The sequence below is a fragment of the Dipodomys merriami genome, unplaced genomic scaffold (assembly GCF_024711535.1).
Source record: "Dipodomys merriami isolate MVZ:Mamm:240054 unplaced genomic scaffold, mDipMer1.0.p SCAF_1859, whole genome shotgun sequence".
Lineage (NCBI taxonomy): Eukaryota > Metazoa > Chordata > Mammalia > Rodentia > Heteromyidae > Dipodomys > Dipodomys merriami.
The window spans coordinates 43,034-57,021 of record NW_027203225.1 but is presented as its reverse complement, the minus strand read 5'-3'; positions in this window follow the sequence as shown (position 1 = coordinate 57,021).

Here is a 13,988-nt window from a genome sequence, read left to right as displayed (position 1 = left end):
TTGGCAGTCAGGATGCAGGGGGATTGTGAAGAATGCATCCTTGAGGCCCAGCACCGAGAAGTGGGTGGTACCAGGAGGTATCTGTGAAAGGAGAGTATATGGGTTAGGCACAACAGGATGAATGGGAAGGACTGCAGCATTAATAGTGCGCAGGTCCTGGACTAGGCGATAGGTCCCATCAGGTTTAACTACTGGCAGGATAGGGGTGTTAAAGGGGGAGTTAGTGGGTCTGAGAAGTCCTTGTTTAAGAAGGCGAAGGATGATGGGTTTTAAACCTTGCCTGTGCCTAAGGGAAATGGGGTATTGGGAAGTACCAGGGAAATGGGTAGGGTCTTTAAGTTTAATGAGGACAGGAGTATGGTGTCTAGCCATAGTAGGAGTGGAAGTATCCCAGATAAGAGGGTTGACAAGATCTGGAGGTAAAGGGAAAGGATTTAGTTGGGAAGTTACAGGTGGAGGTTCATCTAAAGACAAAAGTAGAACAGGTGTGGGCTGTTTGGGGATATGGAATGAAAGGGAGACCTGAAATTTAGAGAGCAAGTCCCTTCCTAGGAGTGGGGTAGGACAGTGAGGTAGGATTAGGAAGGAGTGTGAAAAAGGAAAGTCTTCTATTTTACATGATACTGGTCCCGTAGTTGGGGGACAGGTAGGTAGGCCATCTACACCCACCACCGAGATCTGGGAGGGAAAAGTCTTGCCTGTATATTGACATAGCACCGAGTAAGTCGCTCCCGTATCCAAGAGAAAAGATATTAACTTACCGGCTACATAGAAACACACCCTGGGCTCCGTCATTGTGATGGTTTGGTTGTTGGGAGCAGGTGGCCCTGGGCACCTTCATTCTGTAGCCAAGCAGAAAATCTCCGACCGGTCTGGCTCCGCCTGCCTGGGTGGGCGGGGTGGGGGAGGGGCTGGCCTACCTTGTGGAGGTGAGGAGGGGCAATCGACTCCCCAATGTCCTTGTTGTCCACACCTTGGGCAGGGTCCAGGTGGAGGTCGTGGTGAGGGACAGAATTTCGCCCAGTGGCCCTCTTGCCCACACTTGAAGCATGCTCCAGGTGGTGTTTGTTGGGTGCGTCTCCTCAGAGGAGGCCGGATGGCAGCAGCCAGGATTTGATAGTTTTCCCTCTCACGGGCTGTCTTATCGGCAATCTCCTGTTCCTCTCGATTATTGAAAACTTTAAATGCCATACTCACCAGATCTCGTTGAGGGGTCTGAGGACCGTTCTCAGCCTTTTTTAACTTTTTTCTAATATCGGGGGCTGATTGGGCAATAAAATGAGTATTGAGAACCACCTTAGCCTCTGGTGACTCTGGGTCCAGCCTTGTATAGCGCTGGAGCGCTACTGTAAGGCGTTCAAGAAATTCCGCCGGGTTTTCATTGGGCCTTTGAGTAATGTGGTTTAATTTGTCGTAATTAACAGGAAGATAGGCTGCCTTTTGAAGGCCAGCCACTAAGCAAGTTATCATCCTATTTCTGCTTTCCCGCCCAGGAGCATTATGTTGATAATTCCAATTGGGCTCTTCCCTAGGCACAGCTGTTGCTCCCACTGGAAAGTTAATATCTAGGCGGTGAGCTTCATCGGCATGTGCCTGGGCTGCAGTCCACACCCTTTCTTTTTCCTCAGCAGTAAGGGTAGAGGATAGCATTAGATATATGTCCTGCCAAGTAAGGTCATAGGTCTGAGCCAGGTTCTTAAACTGCTTGACATAATTATTAGAATCTTGGGCATAAGATCCCAGCCGCTTCTCAATCTGAGCAATATCAAACATTGAGAATGGCGCATGCACCCTAATTACACCTTCAGCCCCTGCCACCTCTCGCAAAGGGCACAGGGGGTCTGGTGGAGGTTGTGTGCCACCAGTGCGAGACCGGGTGTGAGCTGCAGGGGGGGAGGAGATAGAGGGTGAAGGAGAGGAGAGTGAAGAAGGTGGGGAAGGCACCAGATGCTCAGCAGGAAGAGGGGCAGAGTCAAAAAGAGGGTCAGGCACCTCAGGCTCCGGAGGGAGCCCTGCGCTAGAGTTGGGTTCTCCACGTGCCAGGAGGAGTGGAAAGGCCGGGCATGATTGGCATAGGGCCGGGTTGTCCCGGAGAGCAAAGAATGGCTGAATATGAATGACCTCAGACCATTTACCATTACGACGGCAAAAATCGTCTAAATCTCTGAGAATGACATAGTCCAAAGTCCCATCTCTGGGCCATCGAGAACGATTATCCAGTTGGTACTGTGGCCAAACTTGAGTGCAATAATAAATCAGGCGTTTCTTGTCGATGCAGTTAATAGACAAGACGTCCAGGGAACGCAGGAGGCATTTCAATGGAGTTTCCTCCTTTGGGCGTGACTTACAACAACCCATTAGAAATGCAAAAGAGAAAAACGTAGGGGGAAAAATTTAGTGAGTGAAGGAGGGCTTACTGAATGGAAGCGGTGTCCCAATTTACCACCGAGCCCTCTAGAGAGAAGTGACAAACAACCGGAGTCAAGTAAAGGCCTAGTAGGTTCTCCGGCGTGGTATCTGTAAAGAGACTGAACGACAGAGACCCCTTAGGGAGCAGGTCACTCACCAAAATGTAGAAGTGTCGAGGAAGATGCAGAGGCCAGCAATAGAATTGATGCACTGTGTCCGCAGCAGATAGACGGGTTCATAAAAGGCCGTCAGAACTGTGGGTATTCCTCAGAGCAAAAAGGGAAAAACAAAAATGAAAAAAAGAAAAAAAACAGAGAGGAATCTCGGCTGTCCTGACTTTAAGCCCTTTATCCGAGTCACGGCACCATTTATGTTAGGTTTTTAAAAAGAGGTGACCGAGTAAGAACTGAAACTGCACCACGCACGTGGTATTCAGGTAAGGGGTTTATTCAGTAGGCCTGCTGGGACCAGGCAAGGTTGGCACTCCACGCGGCTGGCAAAAGAAAAAAAGAGGGCGGTCTGGCGGCGGTTTAGGCCTTATATAGGGTAGGGGGCGGGGAAGGGTGTGTCCAGGTAAAGGGAAGTGGGATCAGGTGGGAGAAAGGTGTGGCCACATCAGGTTAGGATGTGACCTCAGCAGATGCGGACGTGACCTCTTCCAGGTATCCCAGTTGCCTAGGTAACGCTCAGCAGATGCGGACGTGACCTCTTCCAGGTATCCCAGTTGCCTAGGTAACGCAGGTACTGGGCGAGGTCTGTTCGTCGTCCAGGAATGGACCTTACACTGTGGACTTGGTGACCCCAGGCCAAAGGGAAAGGAAGAGGGGTGACTGGGGACTAGAAGCTAGAAAGGATTTCCTGACCCAGAACAGAGAGAGAGAGAGAGAGAGAGAGAGAGAGAGAGAGAGAGAGAGAGAGAGAGAGAGAGAGAGAGAGAGAGAGAACCTATCTACAGTCATCAAGGTGAAGGGAAAAACTAACTTTGCCAACACATCCAGCAATCTCCACTAGGTAGATGAATGCCTGGCTCAGAGAGGTTAAGGCACTTCGTGCAGAACACACAGCCCTGCAGGCAGCAGAGAGTGCTGAGACAAAGCCAGCCTTCTTCTCCCCCATCTTTCCCCTGGGGCCCAGGCTGAGAGGCCCACGCACAGGAATGGAATGTCTGACATTCCGGCTTTCCCTCATGGCCCCCCCCCATACCCCTGGAGGCGGGGGGGGGGGGGGGGGAGAATCTTGACTCACACGTGCTGGGAACTCAGACCCTAAGTCCCCAGCCCACCTCCCTCTTCCTCGTAGTCAAAGCAGATAGAGGGGCTTTTGCACAGTCTCCCCTGAAGGCTGGACCCCCCCCCCGAAAACAATCTGGATCCCACATCTCCCTGGTTCTTTCATGTGTGTGTTCTCTGCCACGAAGCAAGGCTGCCGTGTACGGGTGTGCAAGGCCGCGGGCATGCAGACCTCACTGGTGTGTGTGTGCACATGCTCCTGCATTATAGTCAGCGTCACAGACGGTGGCTGAGGCTGCCACCATGCCTGGCACAGAGACCACATGAATGAATGAATGAATGAATCCCACAAGGTAGATTTGTGGCACAGGTGCAAAAGCAAGTAGAGTTGAGACTTGGAGTCCAGCAAGGTGCCCGGCTGCCCATGGTTGCCACAAAGAGCCACCCGCTCTGGGGCTTTCCTACAGGGCTAGCCAGGCTCCGAGATGCACAATTGAAATCGTGCCTGTTGTCGTGTGTGTGTGTGTGTGTGTGTGTGTGTGTGTGTGTGTGTGTGTGTGTGTTGGTTCTAAGGCTTGAACTCAGGGCTAGGCGCTGCCCTGAGCTCTTTGGCCCAAGGCCAACGCTCTGCCACTTGAACCACAGCTCCACTTCCCGCTTTTTGAGTGACTCATTGGAGATAAGAGTCTCACAGAAGCCTGGCTGGCTTCCGATTTTGATCCTCAGATCTCAGCCTCCTGAGTAGCTGGGATTACAGACTCACAGCCACCGGGTGCCCAGTTCCCTGCTTATTGTTTGATAATTCAGGATCTGGTCTGTAGCAACCAGCTGTCGCTGTCTGGATGGCTCTCTGAGCCCCAGCCCCTTTGCAGGACCCCAAATTCAATGTGTGGATTGTGCTGTGTGCATTTTCAGAATGTCGCCTCGAATTCCACAGTTGGAAGCAAGGCATAGTCGCTGAACCCTGGGTGGGTGTAGGTGCTGTTGGGGGTTGTGGTTGTAGCTGTTGTTTTGTGGTGCTGGTTCAGTGCTGCGTTCCCCTCCTCCCCTCTCCCCCTGCTCCCTCTCTCCTTCCTCCCCTCCCTGGCCAGAGATTGTGAAGAGATTTGAAGTCAAGAATGGCCTTTTAGCTGGGCACCGGTGGCTCACACCTGTAATCCTAGCTACTCAGGAGGCTGAGATCTAAGAATCGAGGTTCAAAGCCAGCCTGGGCAGGAAAGGCTGTGAAACTCTCATCTCCGATAAACCACCAGAAAACTGTAAGTGGTGCTGTGGTTCAAGTGGTAGAGTACTGGCCTTGAGCTAAAGAGGTGAGGGACAGTGCCCAGGACCAGAGTTCAAGTCCTACAACTGACCAAAAAAAAAAAAAAAAAAAAGGCCTTTCCCAACCCTAGCCTCCAAGTAAGATAGACTTTTTCTGTTTGTTTGCTTTGTGGAGCCTGAACTCAGGCCTGGGCCTATGTGTCTGAGCTTTTTCCACTCTAGGCTAGTCTCTACCATAGCTCCACTTCTAGCTTTTTGTTCATTGAGGAGTCAAGGATTTTCCTGCTGGGTTTGACTTCAAACTTGATCCTCAGACCTCTGCTTTCTGTTAGGATTACAGGTGTGAGCCATCTGCTCCAGACCTCATTCCATTCTTGTATCCAGCCATTAAGAATGTTTTTTTGGGTCAGTCAAGGGCATTGAACTCAGGGCCTGGGCACTGTCCTTGTGAGTCAGCAGCACCCAACAAGAAATAGAATCTGGTTTTCTACAGATGAGAAAATGAGATGAAATGGTCATTCAAAGACAAGTCTGGGTGGGAAGAAGTTGGGGCTGAACCTCTGACTTCATGTCCTTCTAAACAAAAAGTGAGGCAAGCACTAACTTCTTTTTCAAAGTAAAGATTTCAAGACAAAAGGCAAGCAATAAAAGCCATGTACTGAATTGGGAAGGTGGCTCAGTGGTAGAGTGCTTGCCTATCATGCATGAAGCCCTGGGTTCGATTCCTAAGTACCACAATCACAGAAAAAAGCCAGACGTGGTGCTGTGGCTCAAGCGGTTGAGTGCTAGCCTTGAGCACAGAGAGGCTCAAGGACAGCGCCCAGGCCCTGAGTTCAAGCCCCAGGACCAGCCCCTCCCCCCAAAAAAATGTGCTGTGGGATTATTAACAAAAGGCAAAAGGTGGAAACAACCCAAATAACCACCCATGGATGGGCTGGCCAAATTGCGGTACGATCCCCCTGAAGAATATTATTCAGTCATCAAAAAGAACGGCCCCTGACTTGTGTTGTGGACGGTACCTCACGGTACTTTCACAGGTGAGTGAAAGGAGGCTCAGAAGGGCCCAATTCGGGCCCAGCCAGGTGACTATGGCATTTACAGCAGTGGCTCCGTCCTGGACTCCAGGAGCGGTGGTCCTGGCCAGGCGGGAGGGGCTCTCCATGAACCCCAGCAGCGTGCCTGCCCTCCCCAGCACCACCACCCATGTTCCTCACTGGGGAAGATTCTGTGGAACCTCTCTCCTCCTCATGACTGACAGCAGCCCCTTCTAGATCTTCCCATTACCCCAGGGAGGAGGAGCTCACCATAAATGATTCAGGACGTGTCAATCAAGCGACAATGCGAATGGTTCATCTATTTATTCTCGCCTCTCCTGCTTGACGGGCTTTGTGCCCACTCTCTCCTTCAGGGGGAGTTCTCTCTCTCTCTCTCTCTCTCTCTCTCTCTCTCTCTCTCTCTCTCTCTCTCTCTCTCTCTCTCTCTCTCTCTCTCTCTCTCTCTCTGTCATACACACACCCTTTTCTCATTGAAGTGTGGCCTTGGCTCCTATTTTATTCATTATAGAACTTAACAAAAGCCGTGTGCTAACGCAGCCAGGTGAGCGCCTAGAACTCAGAGCTGTCCGGGAATTGCGGGAATCCGTGCGTCTCAGGAGTTTCTGCGTTCATTCAGCTCACCTGGGGAGAGCATGGAGGCCCAGGTGTCCTGACCTCAGAGAGCTCACTTCTTACAGGTCCTGGGTTTCCTGATGGGATGGCTGGTGGGGCTGCAATACCCACTTCCACAGAGGGGGGGCCCACTTTGTCACTTTTTAAGACTTGGCAAGTGTGTGGTTTGGGATATGGTTTGAGCGCGTCCCCCAGCTTCATGGGCCGGAGCCTGGTCCTCAAGCTGGCCGACAGCGGGACCTTTAAGAGGCTGTGACCACTGGGAATAAGCCCTCAGGAGGGAACAATGAAGTTAGTTCTTATGAGGGCCAGAGATGATAAAAAAGACTATTTGCTATCTCACTGTCCACCTATGCACCCACCGATCATCTATTTAACCATCCATCCATCTATCTGTCCATCCATCCATCTGTCCATCTATCCACCCCTCCATCCAAGTCCTAATGGCTCTTTTCTCTGGAAATCCTAACACAAACTCTCTGACCTTCAAGGAAGTTCCAGCATTATTCCCTTGCCTATGAGTCCTGTGCCCCATTTCATCTTTGCTGGCCACACCCCCTTATGATGCGGCTGTGTGAAAAGACACCAGGTTATCAATGAGACAGTGTGTGTGTAGGGAGAGGGGGGAACTACACCTTCGCTGTCTGTAGGAACAGACAGCTTTGGAAGAAGTGATGTGATTGGCTACCAGCTATGATGTACCTCTGGTATCAGTGCCGTGGTTTGTGGGCTACTCAGGATGCACTTAATGGGGAGGGAAATTTGAGCTATGCTTCAGGGTCCTGGTGTTTTGTGTCCTGGTGTTTTTTCTTCTTTTTCTGGTGGTACTGGGGTTTGAACTCAGGGCCTTGTACCTGCTAGTCAGGTGCTCTACCACCACACCACACCTACCTCCAGCCCTTTCCTGCACTGGTTAATTTTGTGTGTGTGTGTGTGTGCGCGGGCGCGCGCTGGTCCTGAAATCAGGGCCTGGGCTCTGTCCCTAGGTGTTTCTGCTCAAGGCTAGCACTCTACCACTGAAGCCACAGCTCCACTTCTGGCTCTTTGGTGGTTAAAGAGTCTCACTGATTTTCCTGCTTGGGCAGGCTTCAAACTGCGATCCTCAGATCTCAGCCTCCAGAGTATCTAGGATTACAGGTGTGAGCCACCAGCACTCAGCCTGCACTGGTTAATTTTGAAATAGAGTCTCATTTCCTCTCTGGGTGTGTGTGTCGGCCTTCAGGCCTCTGTTTATTATTTATTTATTTATGCTGTAGCTGGGATGACAAGTGTGTACAATTACAGCTGATCTCCCTCTGTGCAGACAGAGTCTTCCTGGCTCCTTGGAACTGTGATCCTCCCAATCTTGTGAGCCACCAGGTGTGAGCCACCAGTGCCCAGCCTAGTGCTTTGTTTTGTCTTTTAAACATAGTAACGCAAAGTCACACATACACACATCTAAACAGTGCAAAGCAAAGATTGCTTTGCTTTGTGGTAATAAAGCCAACACTTCACAGCACTGAATCAGTGCTGGGCTTAAATCCAAACCCAAACCAAGCATTACCCTGAACCTAAGTGCTTCACATATATCAGTTCATGAATAAATGTCAGGCGTTTAAAACCAGGGAGACACGAGGTAGAACTTCTGAGTCTCGCTCCTTGTTGGTGGCATCTGACAACTGCTTCCCAGCTACAGGTCTCTGCCAGGAGCTTATAGTTCTGTTTGCCAAAGGTCCATCCATGCTGGCTTCTCTGAACTCTCAAACATCCCAGGTTTTCCTGGCCCTGTCTTCCCCCATTCACCATTGTGGCAACCTGTTGGTCCTGGGACCTCGGGCCAAGACACAATCCATTACCAAGCAGGCAGTCCAGAGCTCATACTGATGTGTACTTGTTCCTGCTTCTGCCTTGCAGTAGATCAGGAGCTGCTTAAGGAAAATAGGTTTTCAGTCTCTGGCCCGGCCCTCCGCGCACTGCCTGGCACAGAGTAGGTTTCATTAAATGCTTGTTAAACAAGTGACGAAAAGCCAAGAAGAGCTTTGCTCCTGGCTGGCCCGGGTAGAATGAAGATGCAGATAATAGCCAATAACATTTACTGAGGACTCACAGATGCCAGCAGCTAATAGTGCCAGGCCCTTCCGGTGCATTATCTAGTTCTCTCTCTAGGCAGCCCCAAGAAGTGTCTCTGGTTAATATCGGATATTTAGGTTGCACAGCATCAGGGCTGGAATTCTCACCCACTTGGCTGGACCGTGCAGCCCAGGGACTATGCCCAGTGTGTGCCAAGGCGATCACAGGGTGGGGAAGGAGACAAGAGTTCCAGAGTCCCCCACGGAGGGCCGCTCCCAGCAACTGGCCCACTTGACTTTGGAGGCTGTTGCTATGGAAACATATCTAACCCCATCCTTAACACCTCCCTCCCTCCCCCCCCCCCCAGCCCTTTCCCCTTTCTAAATGTGCATGGCCCAGGTTTCATGGCTCTAGCTCCTGCTTGCTTGCTTGCTTGCTTTTTTTCCCTGTCAGTTGTGGGACTTGAACTCTGGGCCTGGGCGCTGTCCCTGACCTCTTTTTACCCAAGGCTAGTTCTCTACCACTTTGAGCCCCGTGTGCATATGTCTTGGTTTCCTTCCCCATGGATACAGAGGGACTGCTAAACTCTTAAGTGTCAGACAAGTGCTGTCTCCAGTGACTCTTAAATTCTTCTCCGAAAGGAAAAAGAGGAACCAATAACTTCTTGGACAGCATTGTGCACGCGTGTACACACACACATACACACACACCTTTCCCAAGCTTCCTCTTTGCTCTGGGGTGTGTGGGGTAGGTCAGGCTTCCTGTGTCTCAGGAAGAGAAAACTGGCCTGTGGTCTGCCTGGTTTTAGCTGTCCAACGCTCACCAACCTACGCTTAACGGAGCTCTCCAGACACGGCTGTCACTCGCTGAGCATTTACTATGCTCTCAGATTTCACATTCATTCATCCTTACGCCCATCCCACAAGACAAGCACTATGTGTGTGTGTGTGTGTGTTGGTACGTCCCCTCCTAGCCTGTTGCTGCGTAGTTGGAGGTGGAGTCTTGCGGACTTTCCTGCCCTAGCGTGGCTAGAAATACAGGTAGTGAGCCCTGGGTGCCCAGTTATGGATTGACCATTTTGCTTTAGCTTCTAACTGAGGTAATTGAGCAAGAAGCAGACATAAAAGGCAATTTGATAGGAAAGGAAGATATAGAGAATTTCAGATGGCATAATCTCATAGAAAACCCTAAGGAATTGATGGGAAGCGGTAAGGGGGGTACTTCTATTAAATAATGAGATGTTCAAGATTGCAGGATAAAAGGTCAATATACCAAAAAAAAAAAAAAAAAAAACCTCAGTGTATTTCTACACACTAGTGATCATCTGAAAATGAGATTAAGGAAACTATGCCAGAGCAAAACACTTGAAAAAAATTTGGGGGGGCTGGGAAGGTGGCTCATTGGTAGAGCACTAGCCTTGCATGCCTGAGGCCCTGGGTTCAATTCCTCAGCACCCCATAAGCAGAAAAAAAAGCCGGAAGTGGCGCTGTGGCTCAAGTGGTAGAGCGCTAGCCTTGAGCTGAAGAGCTGAGGGACAGCGCCCAGGCCCAGAGTTCTGGCCCATGACCGGACCCCCCTGCCAAAAAAATTTTTTTTGTGTGTGCCCGTCCTGGGGCTTGAACTCTGGACTTGACACCATCCCTGAGCTCCTTTTGCTCAAGGCACTTGAGCCACAGTGCCATTTCCAGCTTTTTTCTGTGACTAAATGGAAATAAGAGTCTCACTGACTTTCCTGCACTGGCTGGCTTCGACCTGTGATCCTCAGATCTCAGCCTCCTGAGTAGCTAGGATGACAGGCGTGAGCCACCAGTGCCTGGTGTCTGTTTTTTAATACAATCCTACAATTCGTGTGAAAAGGCTAGGGACCCAGAATCAGTAAACTCATCTTGAAAAAGAACAACAAAGTTAGAAGACGGTCATTTCCTGATTGTAAAACTTACTACAATAGCTGGGCACCAGTGGCTCTTATCTCCAAAAAAACACCAGAAAACCGGAAGTGGTGCCATGGCTCAAGTGGTAGAGTGCTTGCCTTGAGCTAAAGAGCTGATGGACAGTCCCCAGGCCCAGAGTTCAAGCCCCATGACCGACAAAAACAACAACAAAACAACAACAAACTTATTATGATAGCCACAGGAACAGCGTCAGTGTTTGTGGTCCCTTATAGGTGTAGCCAGCAGCATGGAAGTGAGTTGGGAAAGTCACACACTGTGGCCAGTTGATTTTCAACAAGAGACTGAGGCCTTTGAGGGGGAAAGAAAGCGTCTTCCATGAAATATGCCGGGACAAGTTGTGAGAAAGTTAAGGGTGGGGGCAGAGCTCAGAGGTAAGAGTATTTTCCTAGCAGGAATGAGGCTGTGGCTTCTACACCCCGACCCCCTGCATGCAATCAAGTAAGAATGAGCCGGGTGCCAGTGGCTCACACCTGTAATCCTAGCTACTCAGGAGGCTGAGGTCTGAGGATCATGGTTCAAAGCCAGCCTAGGCAGAAAAGTCTATGAGAATCTTATCTCTAATGACCCACCAGAAAACCGGAAGTGACTCTTGGCTTATGGTTGGTAGAGTGCTAGCCTTGAGCAAAAAAGAACCCAGGCCCCGAGTTCAAGCCTGTGACTAACCAAAAAAAAAAAGTAAGAATGAAGTTAGAACCCCTACTTCACAGGATCTACAGACATTAACTCCAAATGGATCAAAACCTAGGAACTAAAACTAGAACTCTTACAGAAAAACACCACCAGCATAAATCTTTTGAGACTTCCATTAGGCAATGGGTTTCTTAGAAATGACTCCAAAACCTTAAGTGGTAGAGCCTCGAGCAAAAAAACAAAAACAAAACAACTCAAGGACAGTGTCCAGACCGAGTTCAAGCCCCAGGGTTGGCACGCACACACACACACACACACACACACACACACACACACACACACACACAGCGTGAATAAATAAATGCCAGTCACACAAGACTTCGTGTTACATGATTTCTCTGACAGGAAGTGTTTGAAATTGGCAAGTCTATAGAAGACATCTGAGACAGAGATAAAAATGTCAAAATCTGTCAAATTGAAGTTTTGGCCACATGGGTGTCTATTTTATATTCTATTTGAAACAATATGCAGCAGGTGTGCATCAGTGTACCCAGTTACTGGTTAAGATGTGGGGGGGGGGGCGGTCTTTTTACCTGGGCTGGCTTTGAACCGCCATCCTCCTGCTTTCTGCCTCCTGAGTAACTATAATTATACCTGGCTTCTAGCAACTTTTTATTCAGACAATATTCTCTCTACAAGGGAATGGTTTAGTGTGGCTGGTTAACTTTAAAACAAAACGGAACAAAGCAAAACAAAAAACTGTTGCTCTTTCTTTTATTTCATGTGGAGCCGACAAATCTCGTAGCAGGCCTACGTGTGTGTGTGTGTGTGTGTGTGTGTGTGTGTGTGTGTGTAAGCTTTCTCTATTTGTAATCTGAAGTCAGGCCTGTGACTTGCCACTGTGGGCTGGGACTTAGGGGCAGGTCTGGGGGTCTGGGGGTCTGGGCAGAGGGCTCCTCATGATGCCAGCTGTGTGGGTTTCCTTGGAAGACAGCATCGCCCCCATGCCCCCAGCGGGGTTCCATGGCTTGCGGGGAGGAAGGGGGTGGGTTGGAAATGCCTTCCCCAGCTCATTTGCCCAGGATTTAAGCAGTATTTCTAGGGCTTTGGCTGAGAAGAAATGTAGCTTGCAGCAAATCCTTGTGCAATGGTTTTCCTCAAACATCTGGAGGAGTGCACTCATGGAGGCCTCCAGGGGCTGTGGACCAGTGAGGATAGAACAGAGTGAGTGTGATATTTATGTAACCCTGGGCTGGGGGCGGTGGGGAGGGGGAAGGTGTCTCCCAGACACTGTACTGGGCCAGGCAGGGGGGAGACTGACCCCCTTGCCCCCCTGAGAAGCTTCCCTGCGGGCCAAGGACCGTGGGGATGAGAAGTACCTCCCCTCACTCCCAGACATGTCCACTGCAGGCCTACTGTGTGCCAGACCCCGGGCCCAACATGGGGGAACTCCACCTTGATGAATCTCCTGTTCCCGCAGAGGCAAGCCCCTTTCCGCAGGGACCAAAGGGCGTCCGTGAGGGTGGAGGGCTGGTATTCTAGAAATCAGCCCTTCCCGCAGGTGCTTGTGCCACCCGTGTGTTTTGGAACTGACAAAGTGCCCGAGTGAGCCAGGCACTGGTGGCTCCATGCCTGACCTCCAAGCCACTCAGCAGGCTGAGCTCTGAGGATTGTGGTTTGAAGCCAGCCTGGGCAGACAAATCTGAGAGACTTTCTTTTTTTTTCCTGTTGGTTGTGCGGCTTGAACTCTGGGCCTGGGCGCTGTGCCTCAGCTCTTCAGCTCAAGGCCAGCACTCTACCATTTGAGCCACAGCGCCACTTCTGTCTTTTTCTGCTTATGGGGTTCTGACGAATCAAACCCAGGGCCTCATGCATGCAAGGCAAGCACTCTACCACTAAGCCACCTTCCCAGCCCTGAGAGACTCTTATCTCCAGTTAGCCACCAAAGATGTGTGGCTCAAGTGGCAGGGTGCCAGCCTTGAGTGAAAAGTCCAAGCAAGACCTTGATGCCCTGAGTTCAAGCCTCCGTGTGCGCGTGCACACACTCACCTGATAGACATCAGCTCCAAGGTGAAACATTCGCATTGGCTGCTTTCCTCTGAGGCTCCGTGCTCCTTGCAGGGCCTTGCTGGCTTTGGGCCTGTGGTAGAGCAGAGTGCTGTGGTGGAGCATGTGACACAGGAAGCTGCTCACCTGTCCGCAGTCAGGAAGCGGAGAGGCAGGGATGGGGTTCCAATGTTCCCTCCCGCGCACACACAGCCCACTTCCAGGTCTCCACCACTCCGGCAGCATCAGATGCTGGAGATGCAGCCTTTAGCATATGGTCTTGGAGGACCATTTCAGATCCAAATCATTATTGTTCCCCAGCTAAAGTTGGGGCCCGCAGCACCACCTGCCACAGACGTACCAGCCTCCATGGGCTCGCTCAGGGATCCAGGCCGTTCTGTTCGGTGTTCACTCTACCTTGGGCTCCCAGAATGCCTGCTGAGAGCGTCTTCAGCCTCCAGCTTCAGGAGCCCAGGTTTGTAGGGCTCATCCTGCCACTGGTCGGAACTCAGCTGCTTCCAGGACCCATTTATGGGTCTCGGAGAATGAAGATGTGAATTCAGCATTGAGGGCCGGTGTGCATGCCAGAAGGAGTGTCCAATGCATCGATGGTGGGGATGAGACAGTTCTTGAGCCAGGCATGGCGGCTCACAGCCGTGATCTCAGTCTCAGGAGGCTGGCAAGTTCAAGTCTAACTTGGGCTGCTGGGTGAGATCCTTTCTTAGAAACAAATGAACAGGGCA